The sequence below is a fragment of the Solanum dulcamara genome, chromosome 4 (assembly GCF_947179165.1).
Source record: "Solanum dulcamara chromosome 4, daSolDulc1.2, whole genome shotgun sequence".
NCBI classification, from domain to species: domain Eukaryota; kingdom Viridiplantae; phylum Streptophyta; class Magnoliopsida; order Solanales; family Solanaceae; genus Solanum; species Solanum dulcamara.
In genome coordinates this window covers 75,881,676-75,897,167 of record NC_077240.1, presented here as the reverse complement: position 1 = coordinate 75,897,167, position 15,492 = coordinate 75,881,676, and the positions used below count along the sequence as shown (strand labels likewise).

Sequence of the window (15,492 nt, the reverse complement as noted above, 5' to 3'; positions counted from 1 at the left end):
AAAGAAATATGAACATTTTGTTTGGAAATGAATTATGAATTTACTATTATTGTGCCACAAATTAGGCGTTTTATGTTTGCATGTGCTAGTTTACAATAGGAGACGAAGATGACAAATATTGGAGTGACGGCTATCTGGCTATCTGTAATTATGATATTTGCTTTAAGTCTTTGATACTCTAATTCGATTTGTTGAAAAGACCATCACTAATAAATTAATAGCAATTCATGAAGCGTTAAACTATCAAATTTATTGAATTCAAATAAAATTATATATAGAAGTTTTTTAAAAAATAATCAGACCTCTTCTTAAAGACTGGTCTTAGGCCAAATTTCCCTTTTATTTATTTCTAGTATACTTTTTTTCCCTCCTATTTCAATCCTATCAACATATAACCCAAAATTCTAATTTTGTCTCAAAAAATATAAATCAAATGGACATGCACATGTTCTCGCTTCTATTGCGACATAATTCATAATTATTACCCATTTATCGTTAAATTATATTAACAATGAATTTTATTGTTTAATTAATAAAACTTAATCATCGTTAATTTTAGTGAAATATCTTAATATTGATTTCTTTCTTCAAATTCATGAATTAATTACTTGTTTAAGATGAAAAATTGTTGAAAGGAGGCATTGAGTTAGGATAATTTACATTAAACTAGTACACAATCAGATGAATTTGTAATATCAAAATCTTCATCTTTGATCTGTGGGCCACATTCACACATCAGTCCTTCATTACAAAAAGGTACGCAATGAAACTTAGCACGAAAGTGTTCACAATCTCCATCATGATAGCAATCTCAGAATCCTTCGACTTTAATAAGACACAAAATGTCTGCCAAAAAAATATTATTAGAGTCGTTTGGATTAGTTGATGATAAATAACTAATAAACAGAATATGATGATGAACATTTTTAAATGTTAAAATTAATTTTATAAGTAAGAATTTGCATGTTTGACTATAAGTATTGAAATTAATAATAAGCACTTAATGTGTTTTGACAAAAAAATGTCGATAAGTTGTTCTTTTGTAAAATGACTAAAATACTATAACATTTTTTCTAATAAAAGGTCGTGAATTTAAATGTAATGAACACAGATATGGAATGAAGAGGAATTAGAGCGAGGTTTTGTTTCAGGAAAAAGTATTCTGAGAAGTACAAGAATATTAAAAATAAAAGTAATTTTTTTTGATTAACCTAAAAGTGCCTACAATAACGACCTACACAATGTAATCTCATAACCAGGCTATGGAGAGGATAGGATATATGTACATCATGCACCTATCTTTATGAGAGAGAAATTATTTCAATAACCCTCAGCTCAAACTTAAAGTGCTTATAAGCTGAAAAATCATAAGTTGTCCCTTAATAGTGTAATGGGAGTTCGCCCGTATAGACTAAGAAAGGGTTTTTCGAGTGACGATTGAAGCAAATTCCGCCATTTCTCACAAAAGCCCATTCGATTTAAAAAGATGCTTTTGCGAAGATGACCTACTTATTACCAAACACATGTATTTATTGCAACAATAAAAAGTTCCATGGTAAAAACCAACTTCAAAGATGTCTTCTTCATATTTAGATTGTTTAATTATGTTTGCCCCTTTTATTAGAGGGAGGAAGCATCACAATTAAAGTTTGATATGATGATAAATAATGAAAATAAATTGGACATGAGAATTTTACATGGAAACCTTTCAAACAGATAGAGGGAAAAAATCACGAGGTAGAAGGATTTTACTATGATAATATGGGAGGGAGTACACTGCTCTCAAATACAAGGAGAAAACAACAATAACACTTCTCTCTTGTAAAATGAATAATTCACTAAAGAGGACACTCAAGACTACAATATTTATCTTGGTGTATAACTCTTTTTGTGTTCTTACTCTTTTAGATTGTATTCTTGTGGGATGATCTAAATGAGGGAAAGAGGCCCTCTATTTATAGAAAATTGGAAATGCATAAAATACGCGTTTTCGTATAAAATATGCGTTTTCTTGTCAAAAATTGCTAAAGGAGACAACAATTTTTGAAACGCGTAAAATACGTGTTTTCTCATTAGACTGTGCATGTGCACCTCCCTTTTAGAAACCCTCTATTTATAGAAAACTGAAAATGCGTAAAATATAAATTTTTTGTGTAAAATACACATTTTTTTGTCAAAAGTTGCTAAAGGAGGCAACAACTTTTGAAACACTTAAAATATGCATTTTCTTCTTGGACGGTGCATGTGCACCTCCCTTTTTGACTTTCTTGCATTCTCCCACTTAAAGATTTAATTGAGAATCAATTAAGTCTTTGCACTATTCTTTCTACTCAATTACTCCAATGTTACATTTCTGCTAGGCCAATAGAAGATTGACACCATAACAACTTGTTACTGTTGATCGGCTTCGTAAACATATCTACTAGGTTGTCATTAGTGTGAATTTCTTGAATATCTACAGTTCCTTCTTCCACCTTCTCATGAACATACTGAACTCGTATGTGTTTTGTCCTTGAATGAAATGCTAGATTCTTTGCAAGATGCAAAGCACTCTGACTGTCATAAAATAGATCAACCTTCTCTTGTTTGTACCCGAGCTCCTCCAGTAACATCTGCAACAATATTTCCGTTTTGTTAGCTTGTGTAGCTTCTACATATTCTTCTTCTGTCATAAATGTAGCCACGATAGAGTGCAGTTTTGAAACCCAACTTACAGCTCCGCCAACAAGAGTAAACACATAACCTGTGGTGGACTTGCTTTTATCAAGATCACTTGCATAATCTGGATCAACATAACATTTAACAGTAAAGTATGATCCTCCATAACACATTGCAACATCTGAGGTACCCTTGATATATCTCAGGATCCTCTTAACAATATTTCAATGCTCTCTACCAAGATTAGCAATGTATCGACTAACCACTCTCACTACTTGTTCAATGTTAGGTCTTGTACATATCATGGTGAACATTAAACTTTCCACTGCTGATGCATACGGTACTCGAGACATCTCCATCCTCTCTGTTTCATTTCTAGGACTCATACTTGAGGATAACTTGAAATTAATAAGAAGTATGGTAGAAATTGACTTACAGTCTTGCATCTTGAAGCGTCGCAAGATTTTCTTCAAGTAGTTCTCTTGAGAAAGCAATATCTTCCTATTATTTCTGTCTCGGTGAATTTGCATTCCTAGAATCTTGTTTGCTGGTTCCAAGTCCTTTATTTCAAATTCCCTAGCCAACTGTGCCTTTAAATTTGTGAGATAATTTTTTTGGGGGCGGCTACTAACATGTCATCAACATACAACAGCAAAATAATAAAATCATCATCACCAATTCTCTTGTAATAAATACAAGAATTTGAATTATGTCTGTTGTATCCAAGGCTTATAATGAAGGAATCAAATCTCTTATACCAACACCTCTACCCCTATTTGAGACCGTATAGAGATTTTTTCAACCTGCAAATCAAGTTTTCTTGTTCTTGTTCTTCAAAACCTTCTAGTTGGAGCATGTAAATTTCTTCTTCAAGCTCTCCATGAAGAAATGCAGTTTTGACATCTAACTGCTCCAAGTACAAGTCAAATGTAGTACACATTTTCAAGACCACTCGAATTATTGTAAATCAAAACACCGGAGAAAATATCTTATTGAAGTTTATACCTTCTTTTTGAGCGAATTCTTTTAACACCAATCTTGCACGATACTTCTCCACTTGATCATTACCATTGCGTTTGATCTTGTAGACTCATTTGTTTCCAATGGTCTTCCTTCCTTCCTTGTGGTAATTGAACAAGATCTCATGTTTTATTTTTATGAAAAGCTTCAATTTCTTCTTGCATTATTTCCATCCACAGAGATGATTCTTGATCTTTCATAGCCTCGTGAAAAGTTGAAGGCTCTCTATCCTTTGTTAATAGACAGTATGCAACATTTCCCTCCATAGAATAATCTAAGTGTCAAATTGGTTCTCTTCTCTCCCTAGTTGACCGTCGAACTTGTGAAGTTTCGATCTCAGCTTGCTCTTGTTCTTCGTGCTCTGGTGCTGCATCAGAAGAAATTGAAACTTCTTCTATTTCTTCAATTTTGAACGATAGTGGTCATTGATTTTTCTTTCAAAATGCTACCTTCTTTTAATTGTATCTTGTTTTCAACAAATACAACATCCCTGCTGATTATCACCTTGCAAGCAGTGGGATCCCACAAGCGATACTCCTTGACTCCAGCAGCATATCTTAATGCACTCCCTGGATTTCGGATCCAACTTCAATTTTTTTTGGGTGTTGTACATAACATAAGTAGGACTTCTTAATATATGTAAGCAAGAATAATCAACTGATTTTTCTGTCCACATCTCCATTAGTGTTTTTAAATCAATTGTGGTTGATGGTGACCAATTGATCACATAATTTGCCCAGAATGGTTTATCCAATCCTGCAGTTGTCAATATAGCTTTTGTCCGTTCCAACGAGATTTTATTCATCCTCTCTGCTACTCCATTTTATTTTAGAGTATATGCCACTGTGAACTGCCTTTTAATACCTTCTTGTTTGCAGAAGTTATCAAATTCATTACTAGTGTATTCTCCTCCATTATCTATCCTCAAACACTTGATCTTTTTCTCAGATTCAAGTTTCACCCGCTTTGAACTCTTTGAAAATTAAAAAAACATCTGTATTTCTCTTGATTAGATACACTCAACTTCTCCTAGAGTAATTGTCGATAAATGACACAAAATACTTTGCTTTCTCTAGGAAATCCACCGATGCTTGCCAGACATCAGAGTGGACCAAATATTGTATTTCCTTGCTTTTAGCAGAGGAACTGCTAAACTTCAGTCTATGTTACTTACTGGTAACACAATGCTTACAAAAGGATAGTGAAACCTTTTAAGCCTTGGAAGAAGCTTTTGCTTAGCAAAAATCTTCAAACCTCATTTCGACATATGGTCAAGTTTACAATGCCATATCATCGTTGTTTCTTCAAATAAACTTGCTGACGCAGTTGATGCTTCTCCTTCTTGGTGTGTTTCACCTTTAAGCACATATAGATTTGCAGCAAGTTTTTCTGCTTTCATCACAACAAGCGCTCCTTTTGATATTTTCATGATTGCACCATAAGTCTTATATGAACATCCATTATTATCTAATTGTCCCAAAGACAATAGATTCTTCCTCAAGTCTTTTACATGTTGTACCTCCTGGATGGTGCGTACCATGCCATCATACATTTTTATTTTGATGGACCCAATACCAATAAAATCCAAAGCATGATCGTCTCTCATGAACACAGATCCTCTTGAGATAGGTTTATATTGATGGAACCATTCTCTTCGAGAAGTCATGTGCCATGTTGCTCCTGTGTCTAAGATCCAGACATCAGTGAAACGTTTTCTGCCTTTATTATTTGATATTACTTCACTGCATAAAATATCACCATCATCCGAGGTATTTGCAACATTCCCTTGAGCATTTGATGACTCAGGTGTTCACTCTTCTTTTTGAACCAATAATCCTTCTTGATGTGCCCTTTCTTGCCATAGTTGTGACACTTGATATTCTTCTTACTTCTTGATTTAGATATACCATGATTGTTACTCCCACTGGGGCCACGTTCCGTTGGTCTTCCTCTCACCATCGTCAAAGTTTCAGCTTGCTACGAACTTATTTGTCTATCTTCCTTATTTTTATGTCGATTTTCTTCTTCTAAGACAGTGACTGCAACTTCATCGAATACTAGATTGTCTGTATTTTTCGTCAGGTTGATGATGAGTTGATCATACGAGTCAGGCAGACTTTGAAGTAGAAGCTCCGCACGTTCAGTCCCCTCTATTTTGCAGCCCATTATTGTAAGTTGCGAAAATAAAATATTCAAAGTATTGATGTGTTCAGTAACCGACATGGACTCTGTCATTCGAAGAGTATACAATCTTCTTTTTAAGAAGATTTTACTAAGCAAAGACTTAGCCTCGTACAATTCTGTAAGAGTATCATATATTTCCTTCGCCGTCCATTTTTCAGCCATACTAGACAACACTTGATCAGCTAGTGTCAAGTGTAGATCAGCAACTGTGTTGCTGTCTATGTCGTTCCACTTGTTTTCATCAGTAAAGTTTGTGGGTTTGCCTTCAATTGCAACTAAGTAGTTTTCTTTTCTCAATATCGCTCTTATTTTCAATTTCCATAATGAGAAATTAGTCTCATTTAATTTCTCAACGTCAAACTTTATTGTACTCGACATTGTTATTTGCTTCACACCCTTCTAGATTGTTTGTGAATATTTTTGCAAACAATCGTGACAAACTGTACCTTCACCAAAATTTACTATTTATTTGAATAGCACTTTTCACTGAATTTTACTATTTACAAAAATTTACTATTCATAGATAGTACCTTCGCATAAAACAGACAGAATAATTGAGGGTTGTGATACCACTGTTAGGGGGAGGAAGCACTACAACTAAAGTTTGATATGATAACAAATAATAAAAATAAATTGGACACGAGAATTTTACGTGGAAACCCCTCAAACAGATAGAGGGAAAAAATCACGAGGTAGAAGAATTTTACTATGATAATATGGGAGTACGCTGCTCTCAAATACAAGGAGAAAACAACAATAAACAATTTTCTCTTGTAAAAGGAATAACTCACTAAAGAGGACACTCAAAACTACAATATTTATCTTGGTGTATAACTCTTTTTGTGATCTTACTCTTTTGGATTGTAATTTTGTGGGATGATCTAAATGAGGGCAAGAGGCACTCTATTTATAGGAAACTAAAAACGCGTAAAATACGCATTTTTGTGTAAAATACGCGTTTTCTTGTCAAAAATTGCTAAAAGAGGCAACAACTTTTGAAACGCGTAAAATACGTATTTTATTCTTGGACGATGCATGTGCACCTCCCTTTTTGACTTTTTTGCACTTTTTACCTTGGTAAAAAAAAAATTACACACTTTTATTGTCTGGAAAATAGCTTCATTTATAAGAAATCACCGTTAAATTTTGATAAATGTCCTCTTTAATGCTCTTTTTCTAGTTAAATGAATGTAACTTCTTTTAAAATTCTTAAATTTCATTAAACCAGTAACGTTTCATCTCAAGTTCATTTTCAAATATTAACGGACCATAAATTATCTTTGGTAAACATTTATTTTACTATAGGAAATAAAAAATTAATGATGGATAAATTTCGTAGCTAATATCAAGATTTTTCACTAATTCTAATTAGTGATGAATTTTCAAAAAGAGAAAGTTAGCTACGAACAATTTAGCAACAAAAATTATAACTCGGTAAGAAACAATTATTGTATGATGAAATTCAATTGATAATGCTTGAATAATTCTTTTATTTAATATAGGAAATAAAAATATTTAGAAAGGGATAAAAATGTTTCCTCTACAATTGATAATGCTTGAGTAATTCTTTTATTTAATATAGGAAGTAAAAATATCATGCTAGTGAGTTTGTAATCAATTAATCATCAAAACAATTATTAGAATTTCCCAATTTTGACATGATTAGTAGGGCCTATATGTCACATAATATTGTTTTCTGCTATATAGTAGGATACTAAAAGGAACTTTAAAAATTATTAAAATTTAATTTTGCAACATCAACAATAATAACGTAATACACTAATACTAGTGTATACTCTTAATGGGCTTTACGGAGAATAAAATGTACATAAATTTATCTGTAGCATGATAAAATAGAATATTATTTCTGATAAATTCTCGATTTAAAATATGTATCATAAAACATATTAAAATCACACGTACCTATTACGTAATTGTAAGAGATTTCAATCAGCATGACTAAATTGTGAAATTTGATGCCATAGTTAATAATTGTTTATACTTTAAAAATATTAGTAATATTAGAAAATGAAGTATACAGAGAATCATCCTAGATAAAGAGTGATTGCATAACTCTTAAACTTATCTTTGTTTATGTTATTAGTTTAATAGTATACAATTTTAAAGATGTTTCTCTTCAAATGAAAAAAATTAATCATATATGGTAATGGTGAGAATCATTTACATGCCTTAATTTTACTTTAAAAACCAATCCTCTCCTCCCTCAACTTTCAACAACAGACATTCTTCTCATTTTATCTTAATTGACTTTTCTAAATATCTATTTATCATTACATTATTAACCTTTTTCTTTTTTTTTTCTTCTTTAAAATCATAATATTTTTTATTTTAAAATTTATATAACAAAATTTCTATAGAAAAAATAGATATTCCTTTCTAGACAAAAATAAAAAGTAAGAAATAATGATTAAGTGTATAAAATGACGTTCTATAATGAAATTTATGAGTGCAGTAAAAAATTTAACTTTATTAAGAATAATGAAAACTCTAATAGTTATGTATATAAGTGAAAATAATAGAGTCTGGCTTTGTAAATATACTTTAATGTAGGTGATAATTTTTTTTAATAATAGTAATGGCATATTTTATTACAAAATTCCTAAAAACTACCTATTTGTATTGTAAATAAATTTTGACTTGTAATTTAGAAAACATCTAATTAATGATAACTAAAACTCGTTTATATAATAAAGAATAAGAGATAAGTAAATCTTAAATATACATATATACGTAATGCATGAAATACAAAAAATAGTATTTGATTTTGTAATAAATTTATAAAATAATTATTCTACTCGTAAGATTAATGAACTTAAATAAAAATCTTTAAATTCATATAATAAAAAACAAAATATTATAATATAAAAAGATATTGCATAGATGGAAGATAAATGTCAAGGATAAAATAGATATGATATAGAATAGAAGGGGGGGGGGAGGGAATGTCTATTATTTAAAATTGAGGGGAAATTTGATTTATAGAACAAAACTGGAGGTATAAATAATTTACACACATGTAATAATTCGTAAAGTTTTCCCTCCAAATAATGAATTGTAATAATATTGTAACACTCCAAAAATTTCTATGCTAAGACCCGAATCATTCTTTGTATGCATATAGGTCCGAATCCAATAAATTCTAATTGTAATATAATTGTTATGACTGATTCTTTAGTGTTTGGAGTGTATTTGAAGTGAATTATGGTCACAATAATCCTCTAGCACAAAGTTGAGTTTGAAAACTTTCTTACCGATTGAGTTTCGATATAAGATTTTACTTTGGTCAACTTCAAGTGATCATATCTTCTAGAATATAACAAATTAGGTGACATATTACCTATCAAATTAAAGGTCTTTGAGTCCTCTTTCCAACGCCACCAAGCTTGCCTCATTTCAAGTTTGAAGTAAAAAGTTATGAACGTTTTACTAGAGGTTGTCAAGATCATCAAAAGTTACGACTCAATTCTACGACTCGTAAAGTTTTGTACGAATCGTAGAAACGACTCATAGAATCTCTGAACACTTAGAAAAAATTCAAATCTTTAAAGTCCTTTCTACTAGTCTTGATTACGACTCTTAGAAATTCTTAAGACTCATAAAAATGAGTCGTAGACTTCAGTGTCATATCCCAATAGCTACTCGAATGTGCACAAAGTTCCTACGAATGGGCCTTACAACCCGTAGAAGAAAAGACGACTCGTAAGAACGACCCGTAGACGGCCAGAGTCGAATTTGTGAAGGTTAGTTTGGTTTTTTCCCACCTTTTCGCAATCAAAACCTCGACGTTTTGGGACTATTATGAGTCTCATAAAAGTACCCTATATGCCTAAGTCCTCATTAACACTTAGTTTATTTGAGAGTAAGGATTGGAGAAGAGAAAGAAGCTAGAGTTCAAGCATTCACTCTCATCTTTCAACTTTTGATTGTTCTTCGAGTTTCAAGTATGTAAGTGTCACGCCCCGGGAGGGTACCCTAGGCGTGGCCGGCACTCGAAAGTCATTTCTGGCCTTCAAGCGAACCACTTGGTCCAATCACACTTTCATTCATTCAAAATCAATCGACGGAAGGCTCTATTGTAAGAATACTATTCATAATTTTAGGGCCGAAGGCCAAACAAATACCCAATCAATAACTAACTAGAATAAAATTAGTCAAAATGGACAATTCAACACTTCCACACTCTAGTCTATGAAGCCTCTATCAACAATCCAGGAGGTGCCAATGACAAGTCCATGGCTACCAACAATCAAAATAAAGGAAACAAAATAAAGCTATAAAGACAATCTCGGTATCCTCCGGAAATTGGAAGGACTCACCAACTAGCTGGAAGTGGGGAGATCTTCAACGGCGCATCAATTGATGATATCTAGTACCTGTCTCTGCATCATAAAATGATGCAGGCCAAATGGCGTCAGTACATGGAATGTACGAGTATGTAAAATGGTCGAATGAAACAACATAAGATAGAATCAATACAACTCGGAAACTCAACTCAAAAAGAAGAAGAACTCAATCAAGTGTCCTAAGCCTAAACAAGAATATGGTTTAGACGGGACCAATCACATACAATTCAACTCAATCCGACTCCGAGTACTATCAAGACATATATGGGAGTTTCTCTTATCTGACAACCATCACTTATGAGCCAGTGACAGTACAACAAATCAACGTTGTTGCTGCGTCTGTTCATACTTTTCCAGGGTATGAACGAATCAACCAATCATGAATCCAATCCAACCAAGTCCTATAATGTCAGGACAATAATTTTGGGGAAGCATCCGACTTTAACGGTTCCATCCCCTCCTATGTTTGGCGACGTAGTTATTAGATTTGAGTTATTACTTACTCTTACCCAATTCGGTGCTCAATACTCCTCCCAAGAATCAATGCTCATAAAACTTCATCCAATCAACTCAGTCAAATCATATCGACAAGTCTCATTTACAACCTTGTCAACTAATCAACTCTATCACAATCAAACCTCTCCCAATCATACTATCCGATCAATCTCAATCATATCTTTCAAGAGTAGATTAAATATGCATTTATAACCACATACAAACCTATCCAATCATTCCTCTATTCATTTAACAAATCTTTTGGGACTCATCACAACTCCAAGGATTTAAATCAACAATGCAAGATAAGCAACATATTTAAGAAAATTAACATTTTTATCATAATCAACATAGTTAAGAAAATTAACAATATATGTTCCCCATCTCATCTCAATCAACTCATACCAACATGTAGCACATCACTTTCTTGACTCCACAACATCAACATAATAGAAATTAGGGTAATAGATGAAAAGGACCATATTTGGACCTAACTCTATCAATAAACTTCATTCTTATGAACAATCAATCTCAAAGAAGATGTAGGGCACATGGGTGCACTCAACCCATTCTTTGAGTAGCCTTACATACCTTGGTAAAGACTTTGAAGAAACCTTGATGCTAGGTCCTCAATGGAAGGCTTGAATTCTAGAAGTTCTTGAAGGCAATCCTTGTTGAAAAAAGATTTGAAGGAGAAGAGAGGGGATTTCTAGGGCTTTTAGAGAGAGAGAGAGGAACTAAAAAATGGTCCAAAAACGTCCAAGGCTAGTGTGTATATATAATTTGGGAAATGCCCAATTTGCCCTTTTTTCAAAACTCTGGAAAAAGGGCTAAAATACTCCTGGCGCGATAGTGGCGCATCGCACCACTATGGCGCCAAGTCGAATACAGGCTTAAAACCTGCACATCTGATAGTGGCGCGTCGCGCCAAGGATCAAACTACTGAGGCTATTTTATGGCGCTATAGTGGCGCATCGCGCCCTTACAACACCAAGCCTAAGTTTTCTGGGTTCGGGAAAATAGGCTTAAAAACCATGCACATCTCGTAGTAGCGCGCTGCGCTAGGGACCAAATTATTGAGGCTTGTTCCTGGCGCGATAGTGGCGTCGAGCCACTACGGCGCCAAGCCCAGGTTTCCAGCAGTTACCACCCAGGCCTGAAATTCCTGCAGTACTAGTCCGTCTTAGGATAGTTATAACTTTTGACTCCGAACTCCAAAAATTATAATATTGGCGGCGTTGGAAAGAAGACTCGAAGGCCTTTAATTTAATAGGTCATTGGACACCCAGATCTCCATATTTCAAAAGATATGGTCATTAAAAGTCGACCCCTTATACTGACTCATTCTAAAACTTAGCCAAGACGAATTCTTCGGACTTAGTTTGGTCTTAGGGACCTTTTGTGACCTCACATCACCTCTAATGCTCTTTAATTACTTATAAACTCATCCTAACTCATGCATACACTTCACAATAGTCGGGTTCGATCCTACATGTATACGAAGAAGGGTCCAAATATTAGTTAAAAATTTTGGGGGTGTTACAGTAAGGCTATCAGAACGCTGGACTAAGTTCGTCCATGTGCCATACATCTTCTTTGAGCCACATTGAGTCTCGATTGGAGTTTCTTGAACTATTATAATTCTAATGAGTCCTTAACTGTACCTAATTTATCACGTCTTGATAGCGTTACTAAATTGAGTATTTGAGATATGTGTTCATGTCTTCATTCAAACGAACCCTAAATTGAAATTTTATTTAATATTTACTGCATTGATTGAGTTTGAAAGCATGATTGTGAATGTCTTGAAAGAGGATGCATTAAGCATGAGTCAAGTTTGACGGCTTTAAGCTTCTTACTACTTTGAAACATGAATATTTCTTCGACATAAATAATCATTTTGAGGAAGAATGATGGGAATGCATGATTGAGTTGAAAGCATATCTTAAACGAAAGCATTAATGATTGTTGACTTAAAGTCTTGATGAGTCATGAATGAGTTTTGTAAAGAATGTCGAATTGAAAGAAGTGACGATTGAGATGATGGTTGAGTTGATGAGAGTATAATGTGACTAGATGGATTGACTTGTATAAACTAATTGATTTGAGTCTTATGAGCATATTGAGTCTTGGGAGGAGTATTGAGCACCGAATTGGGTAAGAGTATAGTTACAACTCAAATTTCATGAACTACGTCGCCAGCGTAGGATGGAGGGTTAAACCTCTTAAGTTCTAAAATGATGGACGTTGATTGATTATGGATCAAATGATAGTGATTCGTCCCTTATCCTGGCAAAGTATTGGACGGGTATGGCAATAACACCCCTTCATTGTACATCATCTGCTCATAGATAATGATTGTCGGTTAGAGAAACTCCCAATTAGGATATGATCTTGCATGACAGAATTGTTTGATTGAGATTGTAGATGATTGAGTCGATTTTAAAAACATTTGCTAAATTCTAAATTTTTGCATATTATTTGAGTTGATTGATGAGCTTGAGGTAAGTGTTGTTGACTGTTTCTCATTTTCGCCATTTTACGTACTCGTACATTTTGTGTACTGACGTTATTTGGCCTGCATCGTTTCATAATGCAGATATAGGTGTTAGAGATCCTCTACAGGCGCATCGTTGAAGATCATTTCTACTCTCAGATTTGGTGAGTCCTCCTTGCATCCGGAGGCACACTGGAGTCTAGATTAGTTATCTTTTCTTCGAGTATTTCTTTTTGGGTAGCCATGGACTTGTTATTGGTACCTTCTGGATAGTATTAGAGGCTTAATAGGCAGATAGTGATAGTGTTGAGTTATTGTATTGAATTTCAAAATTATTCTTTGTCATGGAGTTGGGTTGGGATTTGATTAAATATGTTATTCTTTCATGGGTTGCTGATTTGGTTAGCCCACTTGATTGTCCTTTTTTTTGTTATTTAAGTCTTCCGCTGAATGAATGAATTTGTGATTAGACCAAGCGGTTCATTTGGAGATCAGCAATGATCTTCGAGTGCCGGTCACGCCCAGAATACCCTTTCGGGACGCGACAAATATTTTATAAGTATTCCTTAAAGAAGCTTGAAAATAGAATTTTAAAAAATTTACATCTCTGCTCAAAACTTGGTCTTAGGCCATCAAATTTGTTGAATCACCTCAACTGATACACAATCAAATAATATATGTTGTCATTTTTATTTTTAACTATCAGTATTAAATTATTTAGTTTGTTGTGAAAAATTGCTGAAAAGTGAGGTGCTGAGGTAGGATAATATGCTTTAAAAATAGTACATAATGAAAAGAATTTATAAATTTCTCTTTATCTCTTGTATACAAAATTCATAAATCAAAGATGAAATATAGTTATTTTATTATTTGAAGATTAAAAGGGGGATAAATTTGGATTATTATCTTCATCTTTGATTCGTGGACTACACTCACACGCCAATCCTTCATTACAAACAGGGATGTAATGAAACAAAGAACGCAAGTGCTCACAATAATCACGCAAGTGCTCACAATCTCCATCATCATAACAATATCCAAATCCTTCAACTCTCAAACACAAAATATCTGTCAAAAAATATATTGTTAGAGTCGTTTGAATTAGTTGATGGTAAATACATGATCAATACAATATGATGATGCATATTCTTAAGTGCTAAAATTAATTGATAAACATAATATGATGATGAACATTTTTAAGTGCTAAAATTAATTTAATAAATAGGTAGTTATGTGTTTGAATAAAAATATTGAAACTAATAATTAGCACTTGTTTTGTTTGACAAAAAATGTTGATAAACTGACTAAAATTTCCTTAACTTTATATATATATATATATAAATTAAAAGTGAATTTGTAAGAAAAAGAATGAACGCGGATATCGAATGAAGAGGAATTAAAGGTTTTGTTTCTGGAAAAGTTATATTGAGAATGAAAAAGTAAAATAGTAACAATTTTGGTCAAATTAAAAATGTTCACAACAACGACATACTCAATATAATTCCACAAGTAAAATATATGCAGATTTTATATCTACCTTTATGAGATAGAGAGATTGTTTCCAATGGACCTTCAACTCAAACTAAAAGTGCTTATAAGATGAAAAATCATAAATTGGAGGTGACCTATTTATGACTTTTGACTTATAAACACTTTCTGAGTTTATCAAACTCATGTATTTATCAAACACATAAATAAATTAAAAATTAATTTTAAAGTAATTTTATCAGTTTATAAACTGAACCAAACACCATCATTTTGTACGTCAGCGTAGGAAGGCCAACCGAGCGAAGCTCTTTCTTTTTTTTGGCCGTGCCGTGAAGTGAGATGATATACAAAAAAAATTAGAGAGTGAGTTGCAAACCTATTGCAACGATTAAAAGTGTCATAGTAAAAACCAACTTCAAAGATGCCTTCTTCATATCTGCAATGTTTGTGTTTTTATTTTTCACCATGGTAGAAATTTTTACACAATTTTATTGTCTGAAAAATAGCCTCATTTATGAATAATCATCGTTACATTTTAATAAATGTAACGATTAATGCTCCTTTTACTATTCAGATTAATGTAACTTCCTTTTCGATATCTCATTTATGATCTCAACGCCTTTACAAGGTAGTGATGAGTTACATGTCCTCTAAGCCCAGCCTACATGCTGGTTAGAAAGATAGAAAAAAGTAAATGAGTAAATGGTGGCTGTGGGGTTCGAACCCACGCGCACTTATGTGCAGAAGATCTTAAGTCTTCCCCCTTAACCACTCGGGCAAACCACC

At 33.1% G+C, this 15,492-nt stretch overlaps 1 non-coding gene across 1 annotated transcript; it reads right to left on the bottom strand.

The window, feature by feature from the left end:
* Nucleotides 1-15,409: 15,409 nt before the first annotated feature.
* TRNAL-UAA (transfer RNA leucine (anticodon UAA)) lies at nucleotides 15,410-15,492 on the bottom strand. Its single transcript has one exon. It is a non-coding gene; the product is annotated as a tRNA-Leu (tRNA).